Source organism: Athene noctua, chromosome 1 (genome assembly GCF_965140245.1).
Source record: "Athene noctua chromosome 1, bAthNoc1.hap1.1, whole genome shotgun sequence".
Classification (NCBI taxonomy): Eukaryota; Metazoa; Chordata; class Aves; order Strigiformes; family Strigidae; genus Athene; species Athene noctua.
This window is the reverse complement of record NC_134037.1, coordinates 10,906,900-10,924,419: the sequence shown is the minus strand read 5'-3', so window position 1 is coordinate 10,924,419 and position 17,520 is coordinate 10,906,900.

Here is a 17,520-nt window from a genome sequence, read left to right as displayed (position 1 = left end):
TCAAATGATGATCTTCACTCCATAGGATGAGATTCAAGATTAACAAGTACCTTGCCATCATCCTGTCTTAATCTTATTATGATAGCAACAGCAAGGCTTCTCATTCTTAGGAATGAGGGGAAGGAAAAAGCCCAATCTTATCGCCAAACAACTTGGAATAGATTAAGAGGGGTTGCTTCTAAAATGCTATCACTGAAGTTTATATTGATTAATTCACAGAAAATAAATTATTTTAAAAAAAATTCATGGCACATTCTTATTGTGATGACCAATCATGTATATCATTAGCAAGTATGGAAAGACTCTCAAGTTAAGGTGAGATTCATGCCTTTTCAATTATTGATGTAAATGAATCACCAAATATAGCATCTTGAAGGAATGTATTAAGGAGCAAAAGTCAAATCAGTGGCTCTGTATACACACTGTCGCATTAAATAAACTCATACTTCATTTGTGCAGTGGGTGAAGAAAGCTAATTAAAATGAGTAAAATTTCAACTGCAGCTTACGGCATTGTTAATCAGTAAACAAAGTTGAAAACTTCAAATAGGCGGGCAGGCTTCAGAGTCCAGTACACTTGTAAAAACAGATCTAAAACCAAAGCAGAAGAAAACAGCATTGAAAATAACATTGAAAGTGAACTTGAAAAATTATTAAACCATCCCATAAATTAGCATGCATTTTTTCCCCAAGAATTGGATCTGCTGTTACTTCTTATTAAACTCCTTTACTAAACAGCTATTTAGTCATGGAGTTACACTTCCTTGAACATTCTGTGGGAAATGAGCTCTGCAGATAAACACATGGAACCAGGAACTAAGTTTTAGCAATTTCAATTCACATAAGCTTCATAAAATCTGTTAAACAATTTCATTTTGTATGAATTAATTCTTCCTTCTTCCTTGTAGTTTTAGATTCAGCTTTGTTCCTCAGTTCAAACAATGAAGATAAATTTTTGAATGTCTGGGAGCATTGTGTCATTTGGAAACAAATATGACTTTTCTGTGATTTATGTATGTAAATCTTCACTCACAAAACAACACGCTTAATGGAATTTTAACAGCAGCTTGTTCCATGCACTGGAAGGTACTTCCAGCCTAACATTCAGAAAGACTACAAAAAATATGAGAGATTTAAACTGACATATTATCACAGCCTTTACTCAGCCCTCTGAAGAACTAGTGAATATTAAAGAATATCAGGAACCACATTAATTGTCTTTGTCAAATTCTAAAATATTTATTTGTTGCTCTGTACAAAAATAAATATCTGATATCTTAAAATTTCCTGCCAACTGAAAAATAAAATTATAAAAAAATTCAAACATTGTAAGATTTGGTTTTCCTTACCTTTCTGTTTATTAAAACAGCAAATTTACTGTATGAGATACATTAAAAAACCTATATAAATATAATTTTCATAGATCCAAGCAAATAAAATAATACACTTTTGACATTGTAAAAATTAAACATTTCCATGTATTCCATGCAATAGTTACCATAAATGTCAAATTCTCTTGAAAGAATCTATTTTTATTAAATTAATCTTTTGGGTGGATGAAAACAATTATTTCATTTTTTCAGGAATTCTGTGGGTTTTAAACCTTACCTATTTTTCCCATTAGTTAAAAACAAATACTAAGACATTTCTGTACCATTTTATGGCAAAAAAAAATAAGACTATTCTATACAAATCAGATTGGACCTGGAGGCCCATTTCTCTTTCTTTCCTTTTTTTTGGGGGGGAAAGCCTACAGTCATAAAAGGTCAAAAAACCTCAGTGAACATTTGAAAGAAAAGCACTTCTTTACACCTGAACAAAACTTCCATGGGATTTTCTTCACCTAACTCACTCTGATGAAAATCTTTTCTGCAGACATCTGTCTTACAATAATTTAATTCCAAAGGCTGCTCATCTTTTTTTACATAAAATGAGCTCTGAGTTTTCAGTAGATTCTGATAGACTCCAATGACTTAGATAAATTGATTCCTGAGTCTTTCAAATAAGGAGAAGCTGCAGTGAGAGGTTGAAAACACTATTTTTACTTCTTTCTTTCCCCATTCTTCAAAAGCAAATGATTTATTTTTCTTAATGTATTCTAGCCATACTCTTTTCAAACAGATAACTAACTAGAAATCTTGATTTGAGCTGCTACCATTTTTTTCAGGTTCTTCACTTAGGCTTCCCACTGACTCACAGCACTACTATTTTGTCCTGTCTTTCTTCTCACAGTCATTTCCAGATGTTGGACGTGCTTATATATGCAGAGAGATCACTTTCCTTTCCACTTCTATTTGTCCTTTCTCCAATCCGTTGTGCATTACTTTATCAGCAGAGCAGAAAGACCCTTATTCTAGAAAGCATCATGATTCAGTGAAGTACTTAAGTGCAGGCAGGAGTCCCAGTGGAACTCCATAAGCTTGAATATTTCCCTGAACAGAGGCCAAAACAGACAATAAGCAAAGTGAAAAGGAGGAAAAAGTATAGCTAATGTGCTAAGATAAATGGAAATTCAACAATGTGTGGGGCCCACTAAGTAACACAGTTGGTAATTACAGCAATTCAGAGGAAAAAAAGAGAACATTTCATGCTGACACAGAGAACAATTATGAATATCAGCTCTTTTGTTTTTAAAGCAATACACCTAAGAAACTACATATTAAAAGTGCTTTTAGAAAGACATTCTACTTCAGATGTTGCCTTTTCAGTGGAGAATAATCATATCATTTAAAAGTCATTATTATTCTGTTTATTTTTCCATTGGTTCAATCACCTGTTTCCCAGTAATTATGCAAGCGGAGGCTCAATAAATAAAACCTACTGTCATTTTTTAAACCAAACAAGTGGGTCAACAACTATGATTAAGCTGTCAGAATTAATGAGCAGTTTTCTTTCATTTCTGCAAAGAGTAAAAACTTTGTTTGGGAAAAAAAATCTTAAATAATTTGTAATAACTAATGTGAAATTCTATTGTTTCTCATGCTCAAATAAGAAACTCATTTATATATACATATATAACACCAGTATGCCACTCCTCTTAGCATTTTAAGTACCTTAGTGACTATGAAATCAGATAGGAGAAAGACTACGGGATGTTTATTTAGTCTGTGGTGGGCTTCACCTGTTGGGTTTTTTTTAAGTAAACCTAAAAATTTAGTTTTTGTTAAAGGAGAAAGTTAAGATTTAAAAACCCCAATAAATCTATTTGATAATAGCCAGAAAATATATATTCCTATGCATCCATATAATATATCCCATGTCAGACAGTATGAACACGGACATAAACATTTTTTAAAAGTATGCGTGCAATGAATGTAAACACGCTGAAAATAAATCCCTAAGCCTAGGTGTTAGTGAATATCTTGAGGATTCCAGCTTCAAACTAAAACATTATCCAATCTCCTACTGATAGTTTCAATTTCGATCTTGGGATTTTCTCAATCCCTTCTTGTCTTTAGTAGAAGGTATACTAAAGGTTAGGCAAAAGAGGAATTTATCACAATAAAATATGCAGCTTTGTGAGTATATATCTGAATTTCTAGAGTCAGGGTTATCCAAAATGATTTTACCAAACACAGGACATTACTGAAGAAGTGTGTGAAGGTCACAACTTTTCTGTATTTTAGGACAAAACAGTATTTATCTGCAATTTCATACCAGGCAGGATGATATACCTTATTTATTCATTATATCTCTGTTTTAAAAGTTTCAGTAGTCTAATCAGGGATGAAAACTACAATTTTGTGACTTGAGAGTATGACTCTGCAGTGCATAAATGACAAAAAGACAACAATAAAAGCAAATATTTCACAGGGAAGGCCTTGACTAAAAAACATGCTTTTAAATAATTTGGCAAATAAATCTACAAACTTGTAAACCACTTCAACAGTAGAAAATGCAGCAGCTTGTCCCTCTTCTTAATTCCACTCAAAACTCAGTGGATGTGTGTGTGGAGAGGGGCACTTTGAAAATCTTGGGGAGTTCTTAAGTTCTAGGTAAATCTGGGTTCTCTTCCTTTCATGTTTCGTATCTCCTTTCACCTGCATAGTGCTATAATTCCCTAAATTTGGTGTGCTGTTGATCACATGTGCATTAAGCAAACAATAAAAAAGTATAAAAATGAGAAGTTCATTTTTCTCCCAACTAGGCCACAGGCTTCCTGAGAGAGCTGGGAAAGCCTTGCAAAGGTGAACTCAGAGATGTGGACCAGGAATGCTGCTGGAGCCGTGAGAGGAAGCAGAGGCAGAGCCTGCACCTTGACTCTCCCTTCCTTCAAACTTTGGACTCTCTCCTACCTGGAGCTTTGGGTCAAGGACTGTTAGGGCATAGGTGTCTAAAAACCCTTCTGAAATGAGAATTGTAGGAAAGAAAGCAATGAAAACTAAAATTAATAAATTGCAACAGAATTAGTTGCTATGAAGTGGATAATATCCTGCCAAACTCAGCACCTTTGGTACTCAGTTGTCATGTGGCCCGTGTGACAGTCCCATGTTTTATATATGTCTTCATTCAAACGTTGCAGCTCATTCACCTCGGCAGGCATCTCACTGATGTCAAGTGCCATGAAATCATCTGAAACAAAAGTTTCTGGGCACTGTTCTCTCTCTCAACCTTTCCCTAAGTTCACCCTATCTGTGGGCTTTTAATTTTTTTAAATTATTTTCATACACTCTAAGAGATGTACAGTTGGAACTATGTTAGCGTTTTCCTAAGGATGATCATATTAATATGTTGTTTTGAGAGCAACCATAATTAAGTGAGGCTGTTGCCAGCACCAGAGCAAATCCTATCCCAAAATGCATGCAGCTTGCCTCTTCACGAAGTGCATTAAAGAACTGAATCACAGTTTTGTTTTGTTAGGGATGACAAGCATCACGGAAAAAAAATCTGGAAACTGATGGCCTTACATGTTCAGTAAAGTGGAAGGTATCAGAAGATCTGTATCTAGACCCTGACTTTCCTGTCAACCTTTGACAAGCCATTTAATCTTTTTGGCCAAGATTCACAAAATTTTCTGGGCTTTTAACTTCTATCTGGAACCCTAAATTCTTATTGATTTCCTATTGACTATTCTAAAACAAGCTGAAGCAACAGTATATGCACAGCACAGATGAATCAAGTTACTCTTGGTTGTTTTCCTTATATAGTTATATATTTTTCTAAACCTCTCAGGAAAAAAAATAAACTCATTTTTGTCTTATTTCTAATGTGGTTGTGGGACAAGTGGATATTACAGTCAGATCTGGCTGAATTGAAAATAATCTGAATAATTTTGGAAAAGGATAATTTTTTTAAGAATAAAATCCTCAGTGATTGTATTTATCACAATGGATATAAAGAAAAATAACAAATATGCTACATTAATTAAGAATATTAGTTTATCAGATTTTTTTTTTTTGGTCTTTCAAATTTTTTAGGTCTGATTTCTTTGATAATTTTTTGATATCTATTTTCAGTGTGTTAAGAATATTCTTTCTCTTCAAGAGAAATTATCTAAATCATATGCTATCTTTTCAAAAATTTCAGTTTGGCTCAAGTCTCCTTTGTGTCACCTACATCTCTTGTTGTAAAGCTAGGAGAAGATGGAATAGGAATAAATGAGTTAATTAGGTCCTTTTGTGTGATCTCCTGCATAGAAAACATAACTACATTTTCTAGTTACCCTTGGATCTGTTAACTTGTCTCTGTTAAGATGCATCTACCTGGAAAACATCTTGTGCTCTTTATGGATATTATGGGTAGTTCAGTTATTCTCTCGAGACTTTGCTCCAGTGGTTAATCACCCACAAGTTTCTACATTTTTGCCTAGCAGACATTCCCTGGCATCAGGTTATGAATCATGAGGTGTTGCTAAACTTCCGTTGAATAATGCTTAAACCCAGTGAACGTCCTCATAGTCCAAACACAAGCTACCCCACATTTATATATCATAAACTCAAGAATCTGAGTTAAGTCTTTAATCGTGAAACAGATGGTTTTTTGAGAAATGAAGCTTCTGAAAAATGCTTTTTCCAGCCTACAAGTACATCTCATAACAATTTTTCAATTTTCATCAGAGAATGTCATATTATTATACTGACCACATTTAAGCTCCTAATTTGCCACTTAATTCCATTATTTTCCTGAGGTGCATATATTTGCTGTTCAGTGTAGCTAGCAAGATGCAGCAGAATCTCTAAGCTCCCTTGGGAAGGCAAAAATCCAGCAATAAAATCCAGCATTTTGCTCCCTGGCTCATGGCCCTGATTATCTTCATGACCCCTTCAATTTCTTTAATTTTACCAATATAATTTCACAATTCTGAAGAAATTTAAGAAGGTGGAAATGGATTTGGAATAAGACCATACAGAGCCCAAGAAAGGAAGAATAATATTGCTTTATCCTTGCACAGCAGCGGAGAGAAAAAAAAAAAAAAATTACTTGCATTTTCGGTTTTCATTATTTTCCTTACATACATATCAAGTGGGGCAGAAGGAGGAGTATGAGGGGAAGCAGGCATCTGCTTAAAACACAAGTTAGTAGTGCAACTGACACAAAATTTCTAAGCAGCATTTCTGTTCCAAACTGTTTTGTAAGACCTGTACTGGGAGGTGGTGACGGGGGTAATCTAAGTAATATATCAGTGTAGAAAGGATCATGAAAAAGAGCTCTGTGTGATCTAGAAGTTCCCCAGAGATCCAGTGTGGCAGAACCCACACTGTAAGGATTATAAAGTTTCTGAATTTGGGAGCAAGGGACTGCTACCTGACAACTTCTGCCTCACCATTATGGCCCTTCATTCAGGAGCTCAAATAGACCTTCAGCCAAAACTCATCCAAAAGTACATGAACCACCCAGAAATACAGAAGGTCAGTGAGACATTTTGAGCAGAGGAAATTCTATAAACAAATATTAAATGTATATATACATATATATGCATGTATATGTCTTCTATCAGATGTCCCAGTTAAAGAAATCTTGGATTGATATTTTAGCTCCTTTCTCTTATATACTGATCACTCCTGTTAATATTGTACCATAACACTATCTTTCTAAATTCAAATAAATATCTTTAAACCTGCAGAGTTCCTGTAAATTGTTTTCAAATACACTCTGATACAGTGCCATTGATTTTATGAAACCTAATTTTGTCACCTTTTATTCTACATGAATAGTTGCTCTTACAACAAATCCTTTCTTGAACCACCATCTGCTTTAACTACTGTTTACTGCTGCTATTTCATAAATATATTCTGCACATATACATCTTGCTACATGTAAAATAAATCATAAAATTATTTATGTTGAATATCTTAGGAAGCAAGGAAGGTGTTGGTAATCCAAAAAGTTTGCCTTTATGGATTTTTTACAAAGGGATTCACCCCCAACAAACAGAAGAGCAATGTCATAGGCAAGGATAAAAGTGACATAAGTTGAATTATAGTTCTCAAGCCACTGGGGTATAGCACCTCTCTGAAAACAGTTTGCACATGCCGTGAGTACTCTTCAATGAACCAGCCATGAAAGACACTGATTCAGTGTAACGCATCCTACCACAGACTGATAAATGCTCGTGCACTGTTTCACACACAATATGCAACCTTCTTTCTGCTACAAAGAAAGAAAAAATATTTAACTTTGTTTAGCTGGGTAATCTAAATCACTGTGTCTTTTATGCTATTTTTCATTTCCTACTACCACTAGCTCATAACCAGAGAGGACTGAGAAAGTAGGTCACAGAATATTTCATATGAAGCACTTTATTATTCTGCACTTATTTCAAATGTTCCAAACCTGGAATCATTAATAAAAACTTAGCATCTGGAATATGCTTTTTAAAGACATAAAGTCACAAGAGACTTTAAAAGTGAATCCACTACTCCTTACTGAGCACTACAAATCTCCAGGCTCTACATTTGGTAATTATTTTAAAATACCCAGGAGAATTTGTAGATTTGTCCAATTACAGCCAAAATACTAACATTGATAATCTGCTGTAAAAAGGCACTTCCAACCTCATTTCTCATAAAATAAAAAAAAAGTGCCTGTGCATGAGTTTGAGGTTTGGAGGAAGAAATTAAGTCACAAGAAGTGACTAGTAGCCTCAGGTGCTGGCTTATAAGTTATAGTTCTTTCTCCTTAAGTACATGGAAATTTGCATTGCTCTTACAGATTTAGTACAGTAATAGTCAAGTCTGAACAGACACCATTTAACTGATTCAGGTCACATATGTTTTGTGTCACTGTCCAGAAGTCACTGTCCCTGTCCATTGTCTACAGAGGGAAGGTAGGGTGATGGCAATCACCTCTTAACGCACTTTAGGAGCCTGAGATACAGGTGAGAGATAACACATACCATGAATTTAGGTTTATATAATGTATTCTGACACAGCAGACCACAAAGCACAACCATATGACCTGTGTGAGATGGGAGGAAAAGATAATTCAACACTAAGGGGGCCCAGTGATTTCTGTCAAACTGGACTTGAAAAATTAGGTGATACTGGAAGTGTCAGAAACACCTAATTACAGATGTGCCTACATGTTTTAAAAAGCCTGTCTTGGTGCCACTAACCTTATCTTGGTGCCACTAACATTCTTGAAACTGCGCTTCGTGTCCAACAACAGGCAAAATTCCCATTGTTCTCTTTCTCTTCTGCTTACTTTCAGCTATGGAACCACTTGGTGACATCTGTCTCAGTGACATAAAGACTAATTTTGTTGTGTAAAGACAGTTTAGTGCTACCTCATATGTCCTTAAGCATCCTGCCAGATCTCCAGCAGCCTCTCCAGAAGAGTGTGGGCCAGACAGGCATTTAGAAAAACTTCAAGGTCCTAACTGGGATGTCTGGGAGGTATTGACAATATTTCAGAGTGATTCGAGTGGAAGTGGCCTCTTCCAGAGATTTTACTAAGGATGGTGGTATAGAATCAGAGACTTACAGAACCATAGAATAGTTTGGGTTGGAAAGGTCATTTAGTCCAACCCCCCTGCAATGAGCAGGGACATCTTCAACTAGGTCAGATTGCTCAGCGCCCTGTGACACCTGACCTTGGATGTCTCCAGGGATGGGACATCTACCACCTCTCGGGGCAACCTGTTCCAGTATTTCACCACCTTCATCATGGTATGAGGCACAGAGGGCATGAGTGGATCTTTCAGGGGTGCAAGTACATCTTTTGCCCCTTCTCTTTAGCCAGTCCTTCCTCCTGATATAATTTGCTTCCTTTATTTCCCTGGGGACCAGTGCACTCACTCCACACTTCTTAAAGGAACCTCAGACCATTGTCCTCTCCTTCCAAAAATCCTGTTTTACTGTTAGTCCATCTAAACCAATTCCTGTCCACTTTCCACAACTTACTATCTTCCATGAAGATGCTGGATCCCTTTAGCTGCTCCTTGTCATACCGCAGGGCCAACAAGAGGGAAATAGTGAGGGCTAAGAAGGAAAGCTGGAAGAGATTTCTGACTGGAAAGACTATTTTCTTTTTCATGCTTCTGGAGATGAAGAATAAGTTCAACAGGTAAAAGCAAGCATTGCTACTTTTGTGAGGGATTTCTAGCCTTTCAGCTTTTCCTCCAGTAACAAGAGAGGACATGTGAAATCAGAAAACATGGATAGACTGTTCAAATCAGGACAGCTAATCCTTACGTCTCCAAATATACATGCATCAAATCAGCTGGTCAATGCAGTATTCTTTACCAAGCTGCTTACTTTGGGTTGATCTTTTTCTGTATGTGTGCAGGCAAGATCATCTCATCTGATAGGAGTGAGACCTGCTGGCAATCTTCATCTCTGTGTTTTGCTATAAAATATCACTGACCGGATCTAGATGCCTCACTTTCATTTGAAGACGGCTTCCAGCTAAGCACCCTAAGAAGCATTAGAAATCTTCCAGGTCAGAATAAGATAGCCTGCTTGGCACTGATGGGTAAGGCTTAGGGCAAGGGTTAAAACATCTTTTATGTGTATTCAGCAGCACCTAATTGTAATGATCTAGCCCCAGGTTCTCTCTTTCGAAAATGGTAAAAAAAGCCTTTCCACAAACAGTTTAACTTTTTTTTTAGATACTCATATCTTTGATACCTAACTATCAAAGGAAAAATGTATAAATGTAATATTGGAAGATTACTAACTCTTGTGACTGACTGTCTTTTTAGATAAGAAATACATGCATGCACATGCTTGGAATAACTGCATAGTTGTATATGTATGTGCTTTATATACAAGGATATTATAGATATCTATATATAAACTCTATATGTGTATGTATATATATATATTGCATACATATATTATACATATATATGCATATATACATGTATAGTAAAATAAATTTTAAAATAGAAAACATATTTTACTCTGCCAAGGTAAATAGACTGGTTTGCATGAGTGGAAAAATACCATTACAGTTTAATTGAGGAGCCCCATCTGGCTTCATGTGTAGAACAAAGCTGTGCTGAAAAATATGAAAATAATTAAACACAAAATGAAACAAAAAATCCTAGAACAGAAAGACTACAAGAGTTCAAACAAATTGTTTTTAACAGCAAATGGGAAGAAGATCAATAGTGGTTTCTGTAGCTTCTGGATAAGCACTTCCCATAAATTCAGGCACCTATTAAAATGTGCTTACATGTGACATTAAGTAACTGGGCCTGTGAATAAGGGGCAATATCTCTCCTGGAAAACAGGGCTACATCCTTGGGCTAGTACTTTCAAACTTAAAAGTGTAAACCAGGGACAGAACAGCTAGACATTTTCTAAAGTATGTAATGAAATAATCTCGCTGAGATGGATTGGAGCAATTATTCAAAATGTAATTGGCTTTTGAAACACCCATTTATTGTAACTTTAACTATTCACTTAGTACATAAAAAAGAGTAACAGTAAGCTCACAAAAATCATATAAACAATGGAAATGTAGAGTGTTAGCATGCTCAATAAGTATATTAAAATCCTTTTTCTTTACTTTTCCTACTTTGCGAAAAGTGATCCTTTATTCTAATCAAGAAAGTTTATTAAGAGCTAAAGAAAATTCAGCTGAAGTGTATTCTGTGATACTTTTTCTGTGACTGCAGGTAAAGGACCTAGATCCAGACCCCCAGGGTATTTCCGTGATTATTTTTCATTTCATTTAAATTGAAACAATATGAATATGGCATTTTGTACTTTAATGATCTGTGTTTCATTCTCCTTTCTGAAAATGTGTGGAAAAATTTGTATCCAGGGAACCTTTAAGAGAACATACTTATTAAAATATGGTGGGTCTGGCCTGGATTACTTAATGGTGTCCCTTTATGTACTGGGAGGGATTGAGTGATTTGGAGAACATTTTCTATTGTGCTAGATTTTTCCAGGCCCTGATGTGAGTCAATAATCTGTATCTGTCATCCAAGCACATCTCACTGTGTGTAAACTTTTAATATAATTTTTCAATTAAACATTAAGTAATGTGCACATTGCTTATGTGTTTATATTAGGAAATAACAGGACCACGATTTGAGATCAAACACGGTCACACACTCGTTCTCACAGTGTAATTGTTAGCTCAGTTCCTGCCATAGTTTTAGACTCTTTCAAGCCAACACTCTCCTGGATAACATCTGGCCACCTATCACAGGACAAAGTGACCCAGGCACCATTCTCTATATGAAGTCTGTTTGGGGAGTCTCTGTGGGCTATAGTAAAGTGATTTACTTATATGGACACAACCCAAGGCATGCCACTTTGTTTTAGCAACAGAATAGTAGCTGACCCCTTTTATTTGTCAGTTCAGATGTAGCCATCATGTTTTCCATCAGAACTTTTAGTTCTGCTTCAACGTAGAAAGGCTAATCCATAGCTTCTCTTGTTCTTTTTATATTACATATAAATATAATATGTATATATTATAATTATATATACATATAAATGTAATATATATATTACAGCAACCTAGAAATGTCATAAAGACATCGTGAGCTGAAATGTAGTAAGATTCTGGGTGCTGTTTGGATATATAGCAATCAAAGATCACCAGACCTATGAGTCATTAGGTACAGAATTTAAGACTTAAATCACTGTGGTGTAACTGTTATTAAAACAGGTTTCTGCCCACTGCAGTCTTTGAGTTCCAATTCCATTTCATCTTTTCCAGATACAGGAATTCAGATTCCTGGATTCACAGAAATGTTGGTTAGGATCTCTGTGGGTCAGCCAGTCCAACTTTCCACTCAGGTTAGGACATACACAGTGCTAGACTAGGTCAGCTATGTCTCTCAGACTGCCCTTGCCCAGGTACCCTGCTGATCCTCATCTTGCTTTGTGACTTGGGTTTCTGGCTTGACCTTGGACCTACCACACAAGCAGATTTGTCTGTGATCACTGGACTGTGGCTGATCTTGGTTACTATCCCCAGACCTGCTCTGCTCACTTTTCAAGGATGCTATGAGCTGTGCCTTATCACTGACAAGGTTTAATCTTTATTTAAACCATTTGCCATTGGAGTCATACCTAGTAGTTTTAAATACTACAATTATCTTTTATTTAAGGAACGTAGTTCTTTGGAGGTAGTCACCAACATTCATTTTCAAACCTCATCATCTTTTTCCCAACAGTATTTTTTATCAAGATGATACAGTTAAAAAGCTTCTTTACATAACTATTTAAAATGTAATAATAATTCTGGCAGGTCTAGATAAACTTGTCCTTTTGACACATGGCTCAGGGTATGTCTTTACTACATTTTCACTCCTATTACGATGCATCTTACAAGTATTTACCACAGACATGTTTTCAAAATAACAAACTTTTCACACAGCCTATTTTTAATATTCCTTAACAACAAAGGCCGATGCTTGCTGCTACAAATCTAACAACGTATACAGCAAGAGTTGAGAGTGCAGGTGAAAGACAAGGAAGAGGCAGATATACTTGACACCTGTACACTACTTGTGATCTGCAATTTATTGTATGTGAATAAGAGATTCCCCCATTAGTCTACCTCTGAATCCTACGGAACCTAAATGATACTCTGCTTATGCATGTTGTTGGGTGTGTAAGGAACTGAAGGAAGAAATGCCTCAAACATTTATCGACACAGAAAACCTCAAGGACAATCTGTGGCCTTTGTGATTAGTCTAAGGAATGTCACCCAAGAAGTGTATCAAAGGATGCACCCCCCACTCCCTTGCAGTTATATTGACAAACTCCTTAGATAAACCTCAAAGGGAGGAAACATGGACTGAGTGAAACCAAATGTTTCTCATTAAGGACTAGGATGCTAATCAGTGGCTCAACTGTGTAAGCCTGATACTATGTGGCTCTATTGTGTAAGACAGACACCATGAAGGCCTTGCTAATGACTTTGTGCCTTCACCGTTGAAGAAGTGACAAGAATTGATAAGAGGTGATCATTTCTTCCCCAGAATCCAGATGATTGCTCAAGAAGCATGAAGTCAGCAAAATTTCTGGGAACTGAGAACAAACCAAAGCATGCTAATGAGCTGATAAAATGAACTTAAAAGGCAACAGAAAATTTTGCTGTGTGTGCACCCACCACCCATGATTCCTGGACCTGAGACAATGCTGAATCCAGGGATGGTGATCTGCATTTCTTGACTCTTTCTGTCCTTTCTTTTGCTTTCCTTTCTTTTATTTCTTATGGATTTAGAAGAGACCACATCTTTTATTATCCTTTTCCAAGTTCAAATTTTTTTCTACAGCAAGTAAAACGTTTTAACTGGTCATTTGGTGTCGTTTCACCTTAATATAACCCAGACATCACAGAACCCTAGGAACTCTCTGGCCTTCCAATCTGGGTCGTGACAAGGTGGAGTTATCAAGTGCTGGAAATATTGTGTTTGAAAAGGAAGGGTAATTTAAACGCAAATACTGGAAGCTAAACATTACTTTCCAGCTCTGCTGTAGGAAAGTCTCCAAAAACTAATTCCACACAGGGTCACAGATACTGGCTTTATAATAAAATTTCAGCCTTTTGTTGGTTTGAAAGATATAAGAACATGAGATGTCTAAAAATGGATGCAAAAAGGTTGTAAATGGGAATTCATATGTGTCTATACATGGAGCAACATCTGGTATAGTATCACTACTGTTTAAGATCCCAGAGTCATACTGAGTTTTTCACCCACCAATACCCCCAAGTCCTTCTCCTCAGAGCTGCTTTCAATCCATCCATGCCCCAGTCTGTACTGATACAGGGGATTGCCCTAATCTGGGTGCAGGACCTTGCACTTGGATTTATTGAACTTCATGAGGTTCATGTGGGCCCACTCCTCAAGCCCATTAAGGTCCCTCTGAATGCCAACCCTTTCCCTCAAGTGAATCAACCACACCGCTCATCTTGGTGTCATTCACAACCTTGTTGAAGGTGCACTCAATCCCAGTATGTATGAGCTGGGATGCCTTCTGTTTCACTGAGAGAAAGAGTGCTAACAACTTGGTTACTCATTTTTTATTTTGCTTATCCTCAGTACTTCATTGACCAGTTTCTATATCTGAATGAGAATTGTGATGGGCTAAAGAATTTAACAATTTTATAGAAAATAACTTGTCCTAAAATTTTTTGTATCCAAAAAACCAACAACCCTCCACCCAAATTATTTTCATAGGAAAATGATGTTAATACTGTTTTATTTTTAATTAAATATTTATTTTAAATGAATGTTTTACATTATTTAATTTCCAACTGAGATTTTTATTAGTAAAATATGCATATTAAAATCAGTTATCACTTTCTTCTCCCAATTATTTTCGCTTGATCAAATGGTTTAAAAATATCTTCAGTATCAGAAAAGTTACAAAGTGCTTCAACTTTGCTCTTCTGAAATATTTACTCTGTAGAAGTTCAACTATATAGATAGAAGAAAATGGGGGAAAGGATAGAGAAAGATAACTGTTGGATAAAAGCTGGAGGTTATTCATTGCATCATATTCATGAGAAAATGAAAAATGAGAGGCTTCAAGTACAGATGGGAAAATATTCTGACTATGGTACTATTTTTTAAAAAAAAGATTGATGATTTTGAAGTTTCATAGCTCAATTTATTTTGAATTTAAAAAATAAAAAACAAAACTAAAGCCTTCCATTTTTTATCCTGTCACACAGAAAACAAATACACAGTTTAAAATTTTCTTGTGACTATTTTTTTCAATCACTTTTCTAAGAGAACAGTTGAAGATGGCACTAAGCCTGACAATGCAACATTTTTAGGGGCAAAGAAATCCCTTCATCACTTAGCCTAGATTTACACTTAAAGAAGCATGTCTTTTCATTGTCCTTCACTTTATACTTACACCGAGATTATATTTTCTAGAAGGAAATTTCTCTAAATACACAAATTCTATGACTGATGTTAAGGTAAACAATCTCTGTCAGATAGGATTTGAAATTACTACTTAGTACATTCACACTTGCTTTGAATAGTGCATATGAACAATAGTGAAATCTAACATTCCAGTAATTCAGGGATGTGCCAAATTATCTACAAAGAATCAAAAGTCTAAGTCAAATAAAAAAAGTGAAACAATTTGAAGCTTAAAATGCTAATTCTAAATATTAGAAAGAAGAAGCAAAAGAGGAGTATTCATGGAGACCCATAATGATGAGAAATTTCATTTCTAATCTTCAGAAATTAGTTTATGGCCCAGTACCTCTCTTCACTGGTTAAGTGGTGTAAATTTGACTCAGTGGATCAAGTGAAGTTGAATCTGTAGTTCAGGAAATTCCCTTTTCCATGATGGTGTGCAGATGTCCATAAAAAATCTGGAGATTCCTAGGGCTTTTATTTAACAGGTTACCTGCATTCTGCATAGGTCCAGTGTTCTGAACCTGAAGAAAAAATGATCTTCCTCCGTGGAAGAAACGGTTTCTGAGAGAGCATTTTTAGGTGTGTGTGGTAGAGGGGACAGGGACATTCCACAAAACAGTTCTGGTTGCATGAAGGCAGAAGCCTCCTTTGGAAAGGAAAACAAGCTGCCCAGATGAAAAACACTGCACAGGAATGTGCTGTTATCCTATTATCTCTCATAAAAGCTGGTTTCGTGTGTTCCTTGGTATGCTGCTCCGTAATGGCTCTGAGCATCTGCTGTGCAGATCAAGCTTGTTAATCATTTTTGTTATGAAATCTGTCAGAAATTAAGGTGAAAATCCTTTTAACTAGCCCCTTCTGTATATCTACAAGACAACCTGAAAAGCTCTTAGTCAGTGAAGAAAGGATGGTAGAAGGCAGAATTTTTAAGAAGTAATTTGTTTTATTCAGGTCAAGTGACGCTTGTGCTTTTTTTCAGGGCATGTCACGGATTCAGTGTGTTATGTGTTGGTGATGGGGTTGTAGGGAGACTGTGTTCTCCAATCACATATTTGTTTTTATCTACTGCTTTGATGAATAAATGAAGCAATATATTTAGAATTATATTGTCAGCCAATGAGATTTCACTATCACCGAGAGTATGAAGGAGATGATGTTTTATAAAATTAAAATTATGACTATTGCAACTACTTAGCTAAGGAAAACACACACACACACAAAAACCAGCCATTTAAATTACAGGATTCTGCCTGTTTTCCTCATGTATGATCTTTTAATGAACATATCCTGCTTTCTTTCATTCAGTTTCCTATTCTACATTTTTCTGATTATTTATTTATCTTTAAAATCCTATGATAATCAAGATTTTCTTAATCTCTGATGCTTGAGATGCACTTCTTACTAGTGACTGATTATATAATTCATACTATTTTACTGCTCTCTGCTTTTTCTGTGACAACGCAGGTATTTCCATCAGGCATTTTCACAACTGTGACTTTGTAATCCTCTTCCCTTGTACACTTAATGTCAGTAAAATAGAATCACTTAAAAATTTATGAAGAATAAATTCAGAAAAAGCAGATGAATACTATAAAAGTGAGTCTAATAAACCCCTAAAATTAATATTTGTGAAATATATTTTCAATCACTTAATTTTAATAAATATATTAGATTAGTTAATAAGCAATAGAATATTTCCATGAAATGGATCTGTAATATTGAAAGGCTTGAAGTCAAAGTAGACTACCATCTGCAAGTACAGAAAACTTATTTTCCTAAGTACTAAAAATGCCTTCCAATATATATCTTATTGCAGTCAGGTTTCTGTTGCCAGTGTATGAAAGGTGATACTTTCTCAGTTAATTTATATTCGTTTCCCGTTTGCTAATGAAATAACCAGTTTTACCACCTGAAATGCTCTTGCAGTCAGGCAGCAACTCAATTAGCAAGAATAATAAAGTTGGTTGGTCATCTTTCAGTGAGCATAGTCCATTCAAAAGACCTAGAGCCAACCAGCTGCCTATTAAAGAGCCATCTTGGCACTTTTTTGAACATTGATCACTTCAAGGCAAACATAAACTTATTTGCTAATTGTTTACTGGAGAAAAAAAAAAAGTAGTAAGGCCAAGCTGCTTTCTTTTTAATACCTGAATTTTTATAAAGGAACCTGTATTGCTTGGCAAATCTAATCTGTAAGAAATATGTAGATAGGAGAGTGAACATCATTCA